This window comes from Chelonia mydas, chromosome 7 (genome assembly GCF_015237465.2).
Source record: "Chelonia mydas isolate rCheMyd1 chromosome 7, rCheMyd1.pri.v2, whole genome shotgun sequence".
NCBI lineage: Eukaryota > Metazoa > Chordata > Testudines > Cheloniidae > Chelonia > Chelonia mydas.
In genome coordinates, this window is record NC_057853.1 from 115304327 (window position 1) to 115318617 (window position 14291).

The following is a 14291-nucleotide window of genomic DNA, read 5'->3' on the forward strand; positions in this document are numbered from 1 at the left end:
ACTTTTCCTTGGTGGCTTTTGTCTTGCACTCCAAAAATGTAGGCTAGATAGATGGAGGTATGGTGATTTGCACTAATTCAAAATCTGGCCCCACAATCTTTGGGATTGCAAAGAAAACCTTCAAACTGTGACCATAGGATAAACAGCTGCAGAGACAGCTGCCTGAGTCTGAACCAAGAGGTCTCAGCAGTGTGAACTGACCTGCTCCAATTCAGAGCAAATGAACCCCAGTGAGCCCAACTAAAAATGCCCAAAGTTCACACTGCTGATCCAAACCCACCAACCATATTTTGACAACCCACTGGCATCCTAAAGGGGTCGAACTTAAGTTATGGGGGGGGGGAAAAGGTGGCAGCGGGTTGCTTCATGCCCCACTGGCAATGCTAGCTTGTTAGTCGTAGTACATCCTCCAGTGCTTTGTCCAGTTCAGTTTGAAAAAAACAACAACCCTGAAGTGTTGGGGCTTCCACCACTTCCTCCAGGAAGTTATTTCAGTCTCTTACTATAGAATCTTGCTGCTAGAAAAGCAATTCTGACATTCAACCTAAATGTTCCTTTCCTCTGTTTGCCTTAGCTGACCATCCCCTTTGTCCCATGCTACCCAATTGCACTCTTCCTTTCTGTTTAAACTTAAGTACACCAGAAGATGCCCAAATCACATGGATTTCCGTACACTACACACTCGCTGGATGCAAAAGCAGTTGTTCTACAAGCAAATAAATTCCATTTGGGGGAAAAAAAAAACTGAGGGGAAATTCAGTGTTAAAACTGAGAAAGAAACTACTTGAAAGACTAGAAGCAGAGAATGAAGGTTGAACTCTGCACCTTTCATGACTACGCTTTCCAGTTTTCGTTTATACATAATGTTATTTGGGCAGATATTACAACATATAATACCAACTCACACACGATAATTGTCCCGCAATTTTGAAATGAAATGGATGAAAATTCTGTGCTTTGAAGCCCTTGAGGTATGACTATTATTACATGATTATTATTATAGTAGCTCCCTTGACAGTTTGGGGACTTGAGAAAAGCAGCTCTGAGCCACTTGCACTGAGGCTGTCTGTAGGGTGACCAGATGTCCCATTTTTAAAGGGACAGTCCCGTATTTAAGCCCTCCTGCAGGGGTCCTGACTTTTTCTTAAAAATAGGCAAATTGTCCTGTATTTCTGTCCCCGCCCCCCCCATCACTACTGGCAGGTCCTGCGTCCGGTCAGATCCCGGCTTGCCAGCCGCCCGCCCACCAGCAGTGAGGGAGGGGGGCCAACGGCCGATGACAGGGGTGGGTGTGCAAGGCTGGTGACAGGATGAAGATGCAGCGCATGGGGCCGGCCGTTCCCCCTGCTGCGAGCTGCGGAGGCTGGAGTGCGCAGACAGATGCCAGGGAGCGGCCGGTTACGTGTTGCCTCTGCTGCCCACCCACTGGCCCTTTATGTGCTCCCCCTCTCGCTGTCCTCACCCTGCTTAGCCCCTTCACTCCCGCAGCTCCTCCATAGCTCCCCTGGCAGGACGTGTCCCATTCCCAGCGCTGCGTGGAGAACCAGCCCCTGGTCGGAGTGCTCAGCTCACCAGTAGCCTGGCCGGTAGGCTCCTTCCTTCCCCCACTGCCTCTGGCTGGGCTGGTGCCCTGGGAAAGCCCAAGACCCTCCAGTCCAGGGCTCTGGCCAGGAGGAGCCAAGCCTTGCATTTGCCAAACCCGGCACAGCATTGGCACAGGGCAGCCTCTCTGCCCCTCAGCTAAGCTCTGGAGTGGCTGGGGAGGGGGAACTACTTCCAGCCTGTTCATGCCCCAAACCTGCAGGCTCCACAGCAGCCTCCCGGGGCAGGGACTTAGCACCCTCTTCCCCCTCCTCCTGCCCTGGGTCCTGCCCCCAGGGAGCATGGGGCTGCTCCAACCCCTTGGCAACCTACCCAGCTGAGCCATCTCTCTGGCCAGGTTTGCCAGCCCCTGCAATCAGGTTCCCCGGGCCCTAGTGCACAATGCATCCTTAGGGCTTAACTCCTTCCTGCCCACGCTGTAGCCGGAGGCGGCTAGGTTATGTCTGCGGCCGGGTTATGTCAGTGGCCAGCAGCAGCCTGGAGGTCTTAGTTGCCTTTCAACACAGGACAGGAGGGGACAAGATGTTTTCAACCACAGGGGAGCAGTGCGGGGGAAGAGATGAGCTCTGCAAAGACACGGCCAGGTCATCCCCCCCTGGATCCCCATGGCTGGAAGCAGCTACCACCCTTTCCCTCCCACCCCGTGCCGAAAAGCTGCTACTGGCCACTTTCTGGTGTGAACCCTGGCAGAAATCTGGGGAAGGGGCCATGAGACCCTGCATGCCACCCCACGTGTTGCCTAGGGAAGACACGATGCCAGGTACCAGGAGAGGCGGGTCCATCCTGGGGGCCCAGCCAGGCATGGAGGGCGGAGAGTGCCAGGCAGGGAGGGTCAGGTCAGTCAGCCGCCTTGTTTGAGAGCGGTGTATGGGAGTGTGGGGGTGTGTGTCACCTCTCCCTGAGTGTGTGTGTGTGTGTGTGTGTGGATGTGTCACCCCTCTCCTTGTCAACCCTAAAGCCTTAAAGATAAGAAGGTAAATAAAAAGAATCCAACTACACAGTGCTGCTTCTTAACAGGGGCGCAGCCAACTGATGTTAATCTGAATGTTTGGACTGCATCGTTCTGATGGATTGCTGTTGAACTCACTTGAATATGAATAATTTTACCAGGTGTTCCGTATTCAGCAGAGGGAAATACGGTCACCCTCGCTGTCTGCCACCTCTATGCTTGAAAGAGACTAATACAGCCTGTGGGGCCAGGAGTGCAAATGACAACCAGAGCTACCAGAGGCAGGCCCTGGATGGGCTGCACACGGCTGGGACTTCCCAGAGGTGTGTGCTGGGCCCAGGCAGAGACAGTTGTGTGGGAGAGACTTGGCTGCCAGGAGTCGGGTTGCAGCAGCTGGACAAGCAGCAGCCCAGGAATTGTTCCTTGGAGTAGAAGGGGAGATGCCATTTTGCCTGTCTTGGTCAGAGGGCTTGAGATTAACCAGGACCACCCAGCTGCACAAAGGTGTGACTGAGTCCCAAGACTCTAGTGTGCCTGTGAGAACTGCCTGATGGCTGATCCTGCTAGATCCCACCTCCCCTAGGAGACAGAGGCAGCCACGGATTCAGACCACCAGGGACTCACCCCACGTGAAAGGAAGAGCTATCAGCTCCCCAGTAGGGGGCAATAGCCTGTATTTGGCATTTAAATTATTGCCGATTGATTGGTTAGCAGTTCGCGTAATTGCTAACCCAGATTCCCCGGCCTTTTTTTGTCATCCCTGGATCCTGCCCTTTCCTCCTTTTATTTTATCATTGTCATTTCCTGGAATAAAAACTTCCGTTTAACTTTATCATCTGTCTTTGATTCTCTGCAATTAGAATTTGTAATGCCGTAGAATTCATAGCGATTGTATATTAGTTTATGCTCCAGGCGACTAGGGGCAGGCCCTGAACACAAAGAACCCAGGCCCATTGGTCCCAAGGTTGGTCAGCAAGCCCCAAGAAAGGAGAAATAAGGGGTTCTATCACACTTAGGGACCAGGGGTGCCCAGAAGAGGGCTATATTTGTATTATAGTAGTGCCTAGACACCTCTCTCCTGCCATCCATCTCCACCCTCTGACAAACAGAGGCTAGGGACACCATTCCTTACCCATCCTGGCTAATAGCCATTAATGGACTTAAGCGCCTCATGAATTTATCCAGTTCTCTTTTAAACCCTGTTATAGCCCTAGCCTTCACAACCTCCTCAGGCAAGGAGTTCCACAGGTTGACTGTGCGCTGAGTGAAGAAGAACTTCCTTTTATTTGTTTTAAACCTGCTGCCCATTAATTTCATTTGGTGGCCCCTAGTTCTTATATTATGGGAACAAATAAATAACTTTTCCTTATTCACTTTCTTTACACCACTCATGATTTTATAGACCTCTGTCATATCCCCCCCTTAGTCTCCTCTTTTCCAAGCTGAAAAGTCCTAGCCTCTTCAATCGCTCCTCATATGGGGCCCGTTCCAAACCCCTAATCATTTTAGTTGCCCTTTTCTGAACCTTTTCTAATGCCAGACCCAACCAAGACCAGGACCCCATTGTGCTAACTACTGCACATGCACAGCCCCACAGTCCCTGCCCCAAAGAGCATACTATTTACATAAACAGGAGACAGAAAGGGGGGGAGGGGAAACAGAAGTGAATTGACTTGCCCGAGGTCACGCGGCAGGTCAGTAGAGATGGAAATGGAACCCATGTCTCCTGACTCCCAATCCAGGCCCCATGTGTCTTAGCCAGTGAGTTGTGACTCCCAGGGAGGGTCATGAAAGGCAACCTGGGAGAATCACAAGGTGTTAAAAACTGTATTACAATCTAAGGCAAAGGAAATCTCACTCCCTGCACAGACTTACCCGTCAAGGTCAAATGTTCTCTGTCAACCTCTGAAACACACACACGCATCATTGATACACTTCTTACTCTTACCTTTAGAGTAAATGTAAAGAGGTCATGAAAATGTAACTTTGAATAAGAGGCTGCCCACTGGAAAAGGTTGAGAAACACTGTACTAGGCCAAACCCCGTCCTTAGTAGGGTAAAAGGCTCACCAGTTCGATCCCCTGAAATGTCACAAGAATGGAGCTGGCCAATTAGTGGAAGGAAGAGCATGTCTGAGCACGCTCAAATTGTGCACTTGCTTGTTGAATCCACAATCGCAACCCTTAGGTTTGCTGTTGTTTTGCTTCCACCTCCTCAGCTGACTGGCTACAACTAGTGCAGGCCTCAGTTTGGAAGTTGATGAAAAAAAAACGATTGGAAAATTTTGCATAATATACATTTCCAAGGTGCAATCAGCAGGGTCTCTAGGCACGTGGAACTGGGTGAAGAAGAGGACACAGGTCAAATTTTAGGCCAGTTATTCCGAATGACTAAAGACCAGAATCTTGCCTATGGGGGCAACCACAAAGCTAGATTCTCCCCAGAGGAGATACAGCTCCATCCGGACCTGTACAAAATCAGCACTCCTGCTGTGCCCACTCTGAGCTTGTTCTGATTGCATGCTGCCCGTCAGATTGCATAATATAAATATGACGGTGGATGGACGGAGAACAACAAGGACATTTCATATGTGACCAAAGCCAGACATGAACCCACATCACTCCATCAAAGTGTGGTGCCTAAACGTACTGGACCATCCCCTAAATCCTACTTCCTGGGTATTATTCTGTGCATAGCCTTTAATTCATCTCGATTGATTTTGTTGCAAATCAGTACATAGCATTTCTCCATATAGCTCTTCCCCCTGCCCCTTATTTTTAGTGGTTGCTGCTGGCACTGAGCTTCTGCACTATAAAAGTAGCCAATTATAGCAACACGCCTCCCCCTGTTTACTTGAAAAGACGTGGGTGAGGATTTGGTGGTTCTTTGAATCAATATGTTTATCTGCTTCCACAGGCTTTTAGAGAATTGCAGGCTCTGGACAATGCTGATGTCTCCACTGATGTGTGGGGAGGCAACAGTGGGCTGTTGCTACAGTTCAGATGTTTATTTTCCTGCTCAGAGAGAGGACAGGGTCAGCAATGTACAGACACAAGCGAAAAAGGCAGCTCTGCTTTACAACCACAGTAAAATTCTCCAGCCGTCAAGAATGTGTGTTAGGGTTACTGCAGGTAACAGCCACTGGTTATGCTCTGTGCAGAGACAGACCCAAGCCTATTCCAGATCCGAACCCCGTAAAAACGGGCTGACACACAGGAGAGCTGGGGCAACATGCGACCACGTCCTCACTTTAGTCACATGACCTTAGGTCAGTGTTCCAAAGGCAAATACCGCCGGCACATGATAGGGATCAGTAACCATCGTCTTTCGCGGCAGGTGTTCTAAACCACTTATGAGCTTTGAAAGAATCTGAACCAAATTTCATAGATGACTCCTGTGTCTCTAACAGATGTCCCATCGAATTCCCAGATCCAAAGAGGTACCCTGGTGATGGGCGTGGTACGAGAACCACTATAAAAATCAATTCCACTAAAATATGTGGTGTCATAAACTGGATCTAGAATTTCCATTTTGGGCTCATCGATAGTTGTATGTGACTGAAATGAATAGGCTTTACACGGAAAAATGTAACATCTTAGAGCATGAACTCCAAATTTGCTAATGTGTGACAAAAGGGTGAGTGACATACCAACTGACACCAATGTCTGGAGGGGCCCTGGGATCTGCCATTTGCAAAGAGCTGCTGATTCTTTCTGCCAAGACAACCAATTTCATCTTGGAAAGGAGCTGCGGAAGATTTCTAAAGGCATAGCCTAGCCAACAACCTGGCTCTTGTCTAGCTTCTTCATCCTGTTAACTATGTGGTTATAATATAGCTAGTGAAGCTTGGCTTATTGTGAAAGTGCCAGCCTAGTTGTTATCAATTTCAACTCATTCCCTCTCATCAGCTGCATTTGGAGAATGACACGCTGCAGCAGTTATCTGTGTTGTCCTAAAATATCAGTGAATAGGAGAGGATGTTGTTACCCACACCATCAAAATGAATACGACAATGTTAGATTGGTAAAAAGAAAATCACCGTGCATGAGCTAAGGCTGCCTTGCTCATCATTGTCCAAAGGGTGGACTAGATTTAGAGCAGATACTGCAGTGTAAATAGCTAGGAAATAGAAAGGTGCTGTCAATCTGGTTTCTATCACACTGCACCTTTATATGTAAAGAGGCCCTCTTCCCTGCTCCCATTTTGTATTTCATTTCTGATGCCTACTCTCACACAACGAAGCTCTATGACGGAGACATTATATGTGTTTTTCCCTCTCTTTGTTGTTTTTCCTAGATGCAATAAGAAAAGCCACCTACGGCTGAGAAATATGCTTTGTTCTGAGTATAAAGAGGGTGCAGCTCCACCGACTTAGTGGAGTTGCCCACCCTAGTCCCTCCGTCTGTTGGCAGGCTCAGTTGCTGCCAGCCTTTAGGGGGTTAAAATTGATGAGAATTCTGTGCTACCACAAGACTCTTCAGAGCATGAGAGTTTCGTGGGTTACAGTCAGGCAGATTGCAAATTGCAGTCAGGAGGCCAGGATGCTGGGGGAAAAAGTCTGTGTATTATGTTTTCCATTATTTGACAAATAAAACATTATCAGCGAAGACGATGGGCCTGTTCAAACTCTCATTCACCCCAGTGTGTATACAGAACAACTCAGCTGAACTCAGTGAAATCACATCAGTGAGAAGAATCAGGCCCTCTTGTACATTTTCAGCTATGTGCATCTTTAACTCTCCACTTCCTGAATTTTCTATCTCTGTATGTACATGGCTTCCATCATCTCAGTAGACGAGTGCCTTAAAACACAAACGTATACCAGAGCAAGGTAGGAAAGTATCTCTGTTTTACAGAAAAGAAGCACAGGTTGATTAAGTGGCTTGGCTGTGGGTAACGCAGGAAGTCTGCGCTACGACTGGGACTTGAACCCTGAGATGCAACACCGTGCTTTTCCCACATGCCAGACTGCCTAGAACTACACTTTTGGATACTTGTTTTCCCAGGCTTACCACCTTCTGATGCTCTTGCTCTCCTGTGCCCATTGGGGACTAGTTTGCATCATGTGAAATTACCCTTTCACTATCTTATCTTGCAGATACAAATGTCATTTGCTGATCATAAAATTATCAAGCTTGCCATTGGACTCGCTAACCTCCTGCAGGAGCGAATTCCACAGATGACCAGACATGTGAAGAACTACTTAGTGTTATCTGTTCTAATATTAACTACCAGGAGTGAATGACCACATTTTTGTTCAGAACTAACACTCCCGATACATACAAAACAGGCAGTCGGTGTCTGGAAGAGTTTATATTGTAAAAGAGAGATGGAATGCACTGAGAAAATCTAAAGGTCCTCCTGAACCAGTACCTTGTCTTTACTGCACAGTTAACTCAGGGTCTTAGCCCAAATCCTGCTAGAAACCATACACAGAAAGCTCTGACTCTGATTTGGAGGTTCTTCATTGCACTGTGACCCCCTTCTGACAACAAAAATTAGTACATGACCCCAAGTGTGGGGGATTGAAGCCTGACCTCACCCGAGCCCCTGCACCCTAGGTGGGGGGCCCAAAGCCAAACCCCACCGTCCCAGGCGAGTGGCCCAACGCTGAAGCCCAAGGGCTTCAGCCCCAGGCAGGGGGTCTGTAACCTGAGCCCTGGGCAGTGGGGCTCGGGCTTCGGCTTTGGCCCTGGGCCCCAGCAAGCCTAAGCCAGCCCTGGTGACCCCATTAAAACAGGGTCACAACCCACTGGCAGTACAGGTTAGAGTCTGAGTGTTGCTTTCACTCAGGCTAGAATCCACATACTTTGCAGTGAGGATGCAGCCTAGGTCACTCGAGTGCAGACAGTCCTCCAAAGCCGTTCCCACAATGCCCCCTGAAGAACAGACAAGTTCTTCCACAATGACTGGGAAAAGAATTCTAGAGCATCTCAGCACAAAGAACCATGGGATATGCCCCCTGACACCTATGGTTGAGTGGAGAAACAGTGAGGACACTGTAACACAGGTAGGGCTTTGCGGTGGGCACACTCACACCTAGGCAAGGCTAACCCAGGTTAACTGTGCAGCGTAGACATACTCCAATCATGGCCAGCACCAATTGCTTCCGTACAGGAAACCTGACAGTATGTAATGAAAGGATAACCTATTTGCAGGGAAGCTTTCCTCCTAACCCATAAGTTCATTGTTGACATACCCTGAAGCTATTCTTTTTTGGTTTAAATGTTTATTATGACAACTCTGGATATTCTCATTATCCATAGAAATGTCTTATCCTTTTCTGCTAAGCTCTTGGCCTCAATAGTATTTTGTGGCAATGGAGTTCCACAAACGAATTGTGCTTTGGGTAGAAATAAAGTTTCTTTTCATCAGCTTTGAATTTGCTACCCTTCATGTTAACTGAATGTCCCCTTGTTCTCAATGTTATGAGCAGGGGAGAATGTATGATGTAAATCATAACTCTTTCTAGGCTAGATAGCTCTAGTGAAAAGAAGTCCTGTTGCAACCTCTGATCACCTTTGTTGTCCTTCTCTGGACTATTTCAGTCTCAGTTCTCTCTTTCTTAAAGTGAAGTTACCCACCACGGATTTAGTTTCTAGAAGGCATTTTCTACGTTGTTTCATTCCAGTTTGCTTTAGCCATGTTCGTATTTGTTTTCAATCACCTGCGCCAAATGAATCTAATAGATCTCTAAGGTTTCCTCCTCCCATCCAAACACAGTCAGGTGTACTGGTATCTTTTGATGGGATTGTCTTAGCTAGCATTTAATGCTTTTCAGGCAGTACCAGATCTTTTTCATGAGTGCTCACCAGACATTGTCTTTATACATTGCCCTAGTTTAAAATCCCCTTGCTGGTTCCCAAAATACTTCTAGACTAACTTCACAAATTTCATCTGCAAACCACTTAATGACCATGTACCTTTTCTACTGCACTTAATGGAACTTTGATTGTTCATAGACTCCAAGGCCAGAAGGGACCATTGTGATAATCTGGTCTGACCTCCTGTATAGCTCAGGCCATAGGACTTCCCCAAAGTAATTCCTAGAACTGTTTTAGAAAAACATCCAATCTTAATTTAAAAGTTGTCAATGATGGAGAATCCACCAAAACCCTTGGTAAATTGTTCCAAAGATTAATTACCCTCAATGTCCAAAATTTACACCTTATTTCCAGGCTGGATTTGTCTAATATCAACTCCCAGACATTAGATCATATTAGACCTTTCTCTGCTAGATTGAAGGGTCCATTATTTAAGATTAGTTTCCCATGTAGATATTTGTAGATTTAAGGGCTGACTTGATTACACTTTTCCTTTGTTACGTTAAATAGACTGATTTTAAGTCTATCGCTAGAAGGCATGTTTTCTAATCCTTTAATTGTAGGATAACTCAATTCCTACTTCCGCTCGCAGCTGCTAGTCTGCCTCTACATTTCCAGCTAAAATATTTGATTGCTATCACCTCTAATATTCTGAGTGTTTTAAATGTTTTACTGAAAAATGCCCTGCAATTCCTTGTGAAGGGCACTCTATAACCGCTGTCTTGTTGGTCCTATTCATTACTTTGGGGTGAAATGTTTGCCATTTTCCAGTAGTGTTCACCCCACTGTTCATGCTGAAAATACCCTAATGTTGCCCACCAGGGATTAAGGGAAGTTTTCTTGCTGTGCTAATGATGAAATGGGCAATATCTTGCTGTCAGCAGTCAAAACATTGCTGTTTTCATGGGGGAATCATCTTTTCCCTGTTTCACGCAAAAAATAAAAGTTTGAAGAGAAAAATGCTTTGCTGTCTCAGAAGCCTTTTCAGATAACAGCATTTTAAGACTGATACTGTATGACCCCTATTCTCTGAAGTATAATTAAAATCTGAGATGCAGCGTTTTGGACACACTGTGAGCAGAAGACGCAATTAACTTTTGTTACACCGAGCATTCTGCTTAGCGGAGTGGTCTACCATATTCAGGATTAAAAAAAAAAAAAAGCCTAAACTGAGATTTTGGCCAAAGTGCTTTTCTTAGAGGAGGAATTTTTCTCCCTTTCCCCTCCCCCAGAGCACCATAGTAAGAAATTGCTTTCTATTGTTTGCATTTTGGTCTGGATTGTAAAAGTCCCTGTGTTATATATGGCATGCAACCTGAGGCCAGAGTGGGGAAAAAAAATAAAAGAAGAAGGGCCTGACCCCAAATCCAAACTTCTGCAAGACATTCAAAATATGAACCTACATATTCACCTTCACCTAATATGAACTTGGATCCAAAGTTTGCACAAGGCTCAGAAGAAGAATATAATCTGCATAGACCATTGCCCTGGAGCATTCAAAATCCTGATCCAGGTCTACGTTTTGCAGCACAAGGACAAGAAAAGCCCCTACATCTGAGGCTCAAATAAATAAAACCCCAAGTGTTTTTCACAACCACACTTTCTTTCTCAGGAGTCACAAGGATTTTTTAAGGTCAGGCTTTTTCCTCAGTTAAAGCACAAGGACTGCCTCGTCAGACTCATCCCTGACTCCATGACAAGACTTCCCTTACAGCAATCCATTCTAAAGAGAAAACTACCCAAATGCTCTCTTATTTATAGTCTGATCTACATGAACTCACTGCAGCTAACCAAGATTGCTCTCTGGCAGTCTCTAGGATAAGCATAGACACCTGAAGTAACTCCTCCACTCAATGGGAGTGTTAACCCTCTCCCTGCCAAGTGAATCAAATACACACAGCTAGATCCTATCAGAGTCCTGCTGTTTTCTTTTTTTGGCTAGCACCTGACTTTTGATGCAGAAAGCACTTTGCTGGTCTCTTGCAAATTGATGACTAGTAGCGGACCCCTGGTGCCCAAATGGAAACCATTGCCAGCTCGGGGTTAAGGCCCAGATCCTCAGAGGTGTTTAGATTCCTCTCTCCTATTGATTTCAGTGGGAGTCTAGGGCCCAGGCCTAAGTGATACGCAGGAAGACTATGGCAGAGTCAGGAATTGAACCTAAATTTCCTGAGTCCCAATCCAGTGTTGTAATGACAAGTTCCTTTTACATCCACTAAAAACTTCTGCTTGTTTCTTTTGTTAAGTTAAGCAATCCTGGCATATAGGGTGACCAGATGTCCCAATTTTATAGGGACAGTTCCGATTTTTGGGTCTTTTTCTTATATAGGCTCCTAGTACCCCCCAATTTTTCACATTTGCTGTCTGCTCACCTTATGGCATTAGCAGTGGGGCTGTAAATTTTTGATGTTCATAAAGGGCAGATTGGCAATGTACAGTGAAATATGCTAACATGTTGACACCTGTCTCAAAGGGTTTAATGAAACACCCCCAAATCCTGATGTGAAGTGTACAATGCATGGCTTTTATTTCATGGTGTGGCTGGGTCTGGGCCCTCAAAGTTCCCCCGTGTTCTCATCTTTGTTGTATGAGCATAATCGGTGACAGGCCACGTGTATGTACGGTGAGAGCATTTCGGCAAGTGTTCTCAGCCAGCAGTATTTTCAGTTCAGGTTCAACACTCCCTATGCAAAGCAGGGATTTCAACGTGCTGAATATGTAAAGTCTGAGCGTCAAGCCACAGTAGGTTTAGGAATTGCTTATTGCGTTAGTTTAGAGGCTAGCGCTGCATGTGCTCTGCATTCCTCTGATTTTATTAAAACCAAAAGATGAACTGCCAAATTAAAAAAAAAAAAAAGGGAAGATCGTTATGACTTCAGGTGAAGAATAAACAGCAGGAGCCAATGAACTCCCAGGCAATAGCAATCCTGTTTGAATGAAATATTTTCACTTATTAAAAAAAAAGTCGGGGGGGGGGGGGGCACCCGAAAATATATATATACGCCATATCAGCAGAACTGTCTCTGAACAGCGTGTTGTTCAAGCATTTCCATGAGGCACCCGTAGCTCTCTAAGAAACAAATATCAATTGCAATAAGGATTGAGGGCAGGAAAATGGAAAACCTTCTGCAGTATTTTCCAACTAGTTTTGGAACAGATGTTTTTTTATTTAAAGTTTTCCACCAAGCAGTGGCAGCTCTTTAAAGCAAATATTTGTTCTTCTTCAGCACTGACGATGATGATGATGATGTTTGCCAAGGGCAATCGTCCTCCAGGAGGCGAAAATCATCTTTTCTTGCGAGGGAAAATAAAAATCCTAAGGTAATTTACAACTAAAAAACAGATGATGCATTTTGTAAATGAAAGAGCAAAATGTCACAGTGGTCAAATTAAAAAGAAACATGCGAATTCTGAGCTGGAGGGGAAGGTTTAGGAGATTAGATTTGCCAAGCGCTGCCAGGAAAAGGGAATCATTGTGAGGATGTCTGTGTTTTCATTAAAAATACAAAACCCAAATTATTCTCAAATCCTGATTACTGGGCCCTGAATTTGACCCCTATTTTATTTTTAATGCCCTTAGGAAAAAAATAAAGTCTACTTCAACATTGTTGTGGCAACGCCAGTGTGCAATTTGCATGCAAATGTCTGGCTAGACTGTTCTATAAGGTCCAGTGCTATACATAGCTTGCACCAGAGAGAGAAAAGGAATGGGGGAGGTACTCAGAGGCACAAATAGGATTTAGGCGCCCGTTCCCATTGCCTTTCCGTGGGAGTTGGGAGACTATTTGCCCTTACGAAAGCTTCTGCTTAAATAAATTGGTTAGTTTCTAAGGTGCCACAAGTACTCCTTTTCTTTTTGCGAATACAGACTAACACGGCTGTTACTCTGAAACCTGTCATATTTGCCCTTTGTACCTTTGAAAGCCTCCTTCAAGGCAATTGTGTTATAGGAGTCAAAAAAGCAAAGGGCTGTGGAATTTTCAAAAGGTGGGTATAAAAAGGAGACCTCACAGCAGTGAGCTAAATGCTCTGTCTGTGTTAGTGCATTCCGGCCTATGTATTAATGGCATAGTTAGCCTGGGACTTGGGCGATGTGGTTCAGTTTACTGCTCTTCCACAGACTTCCTGTGTGAGCTCGGGCAAGTCACTTAGGACCAGATTTTTAAAGGTCTTTTGACACTGAAGGTGCAGTTAGCAACCCAGTGGGATTTTCAAAAGCAACTAGGTGTCTAATTCCTATCGATTTCAAGGCCTAAGCACTTTTGAAAATCCCAGTAGGTGCCTAGGTGCATCTTTAGTGCCTATGCACATCTGTCCTTCTGTGGCTCAGTTCTCCACCTATAAAACACGGAGAACCGCACTTCCCTACTTCACAAAGGTACTGGTGGAATAACTACATTAAGGTTTGTGAGGTGCTCAGGTACTCTAGTAATGAAGGCCATATAAGCACCCCAAACAGATAGGTAACATTATATGGCTTAGTTCTTCTCTCACTCTGGTGAATCAGGTTGTGTCTTCTATAGCTATATCAATATATTCTTATTACAGTCGTGCATAAAGGCCTCAAGAAAAACCGAGACGCCATTATACTAGGCTCTGTACAAACATATACTACTACATAGACAAGGCAGAAAAAGGTGGGTGAGATAAAGAAGATTGTCCTCTTCTAACTGATGAAGGAGATCGGGTATATGTGGATACAGCAGCTGGGAGTTGTGATTCTCACCTCAGGTAGATATACACAAGCTAGTTCTGTTCAAGCTAGTGGCTAAAACTTTGCATGCTTTTCCGAACCATCTGAGATTTGGGGGTCTTATAAAACCATGAAAAGGTTCCTGGAATTTCCTGCAAGAAATGCTGTGAGAAGAGCTGGATTCCAGAAATACAGCAACACGTCATGACATGATGCAGAGCAG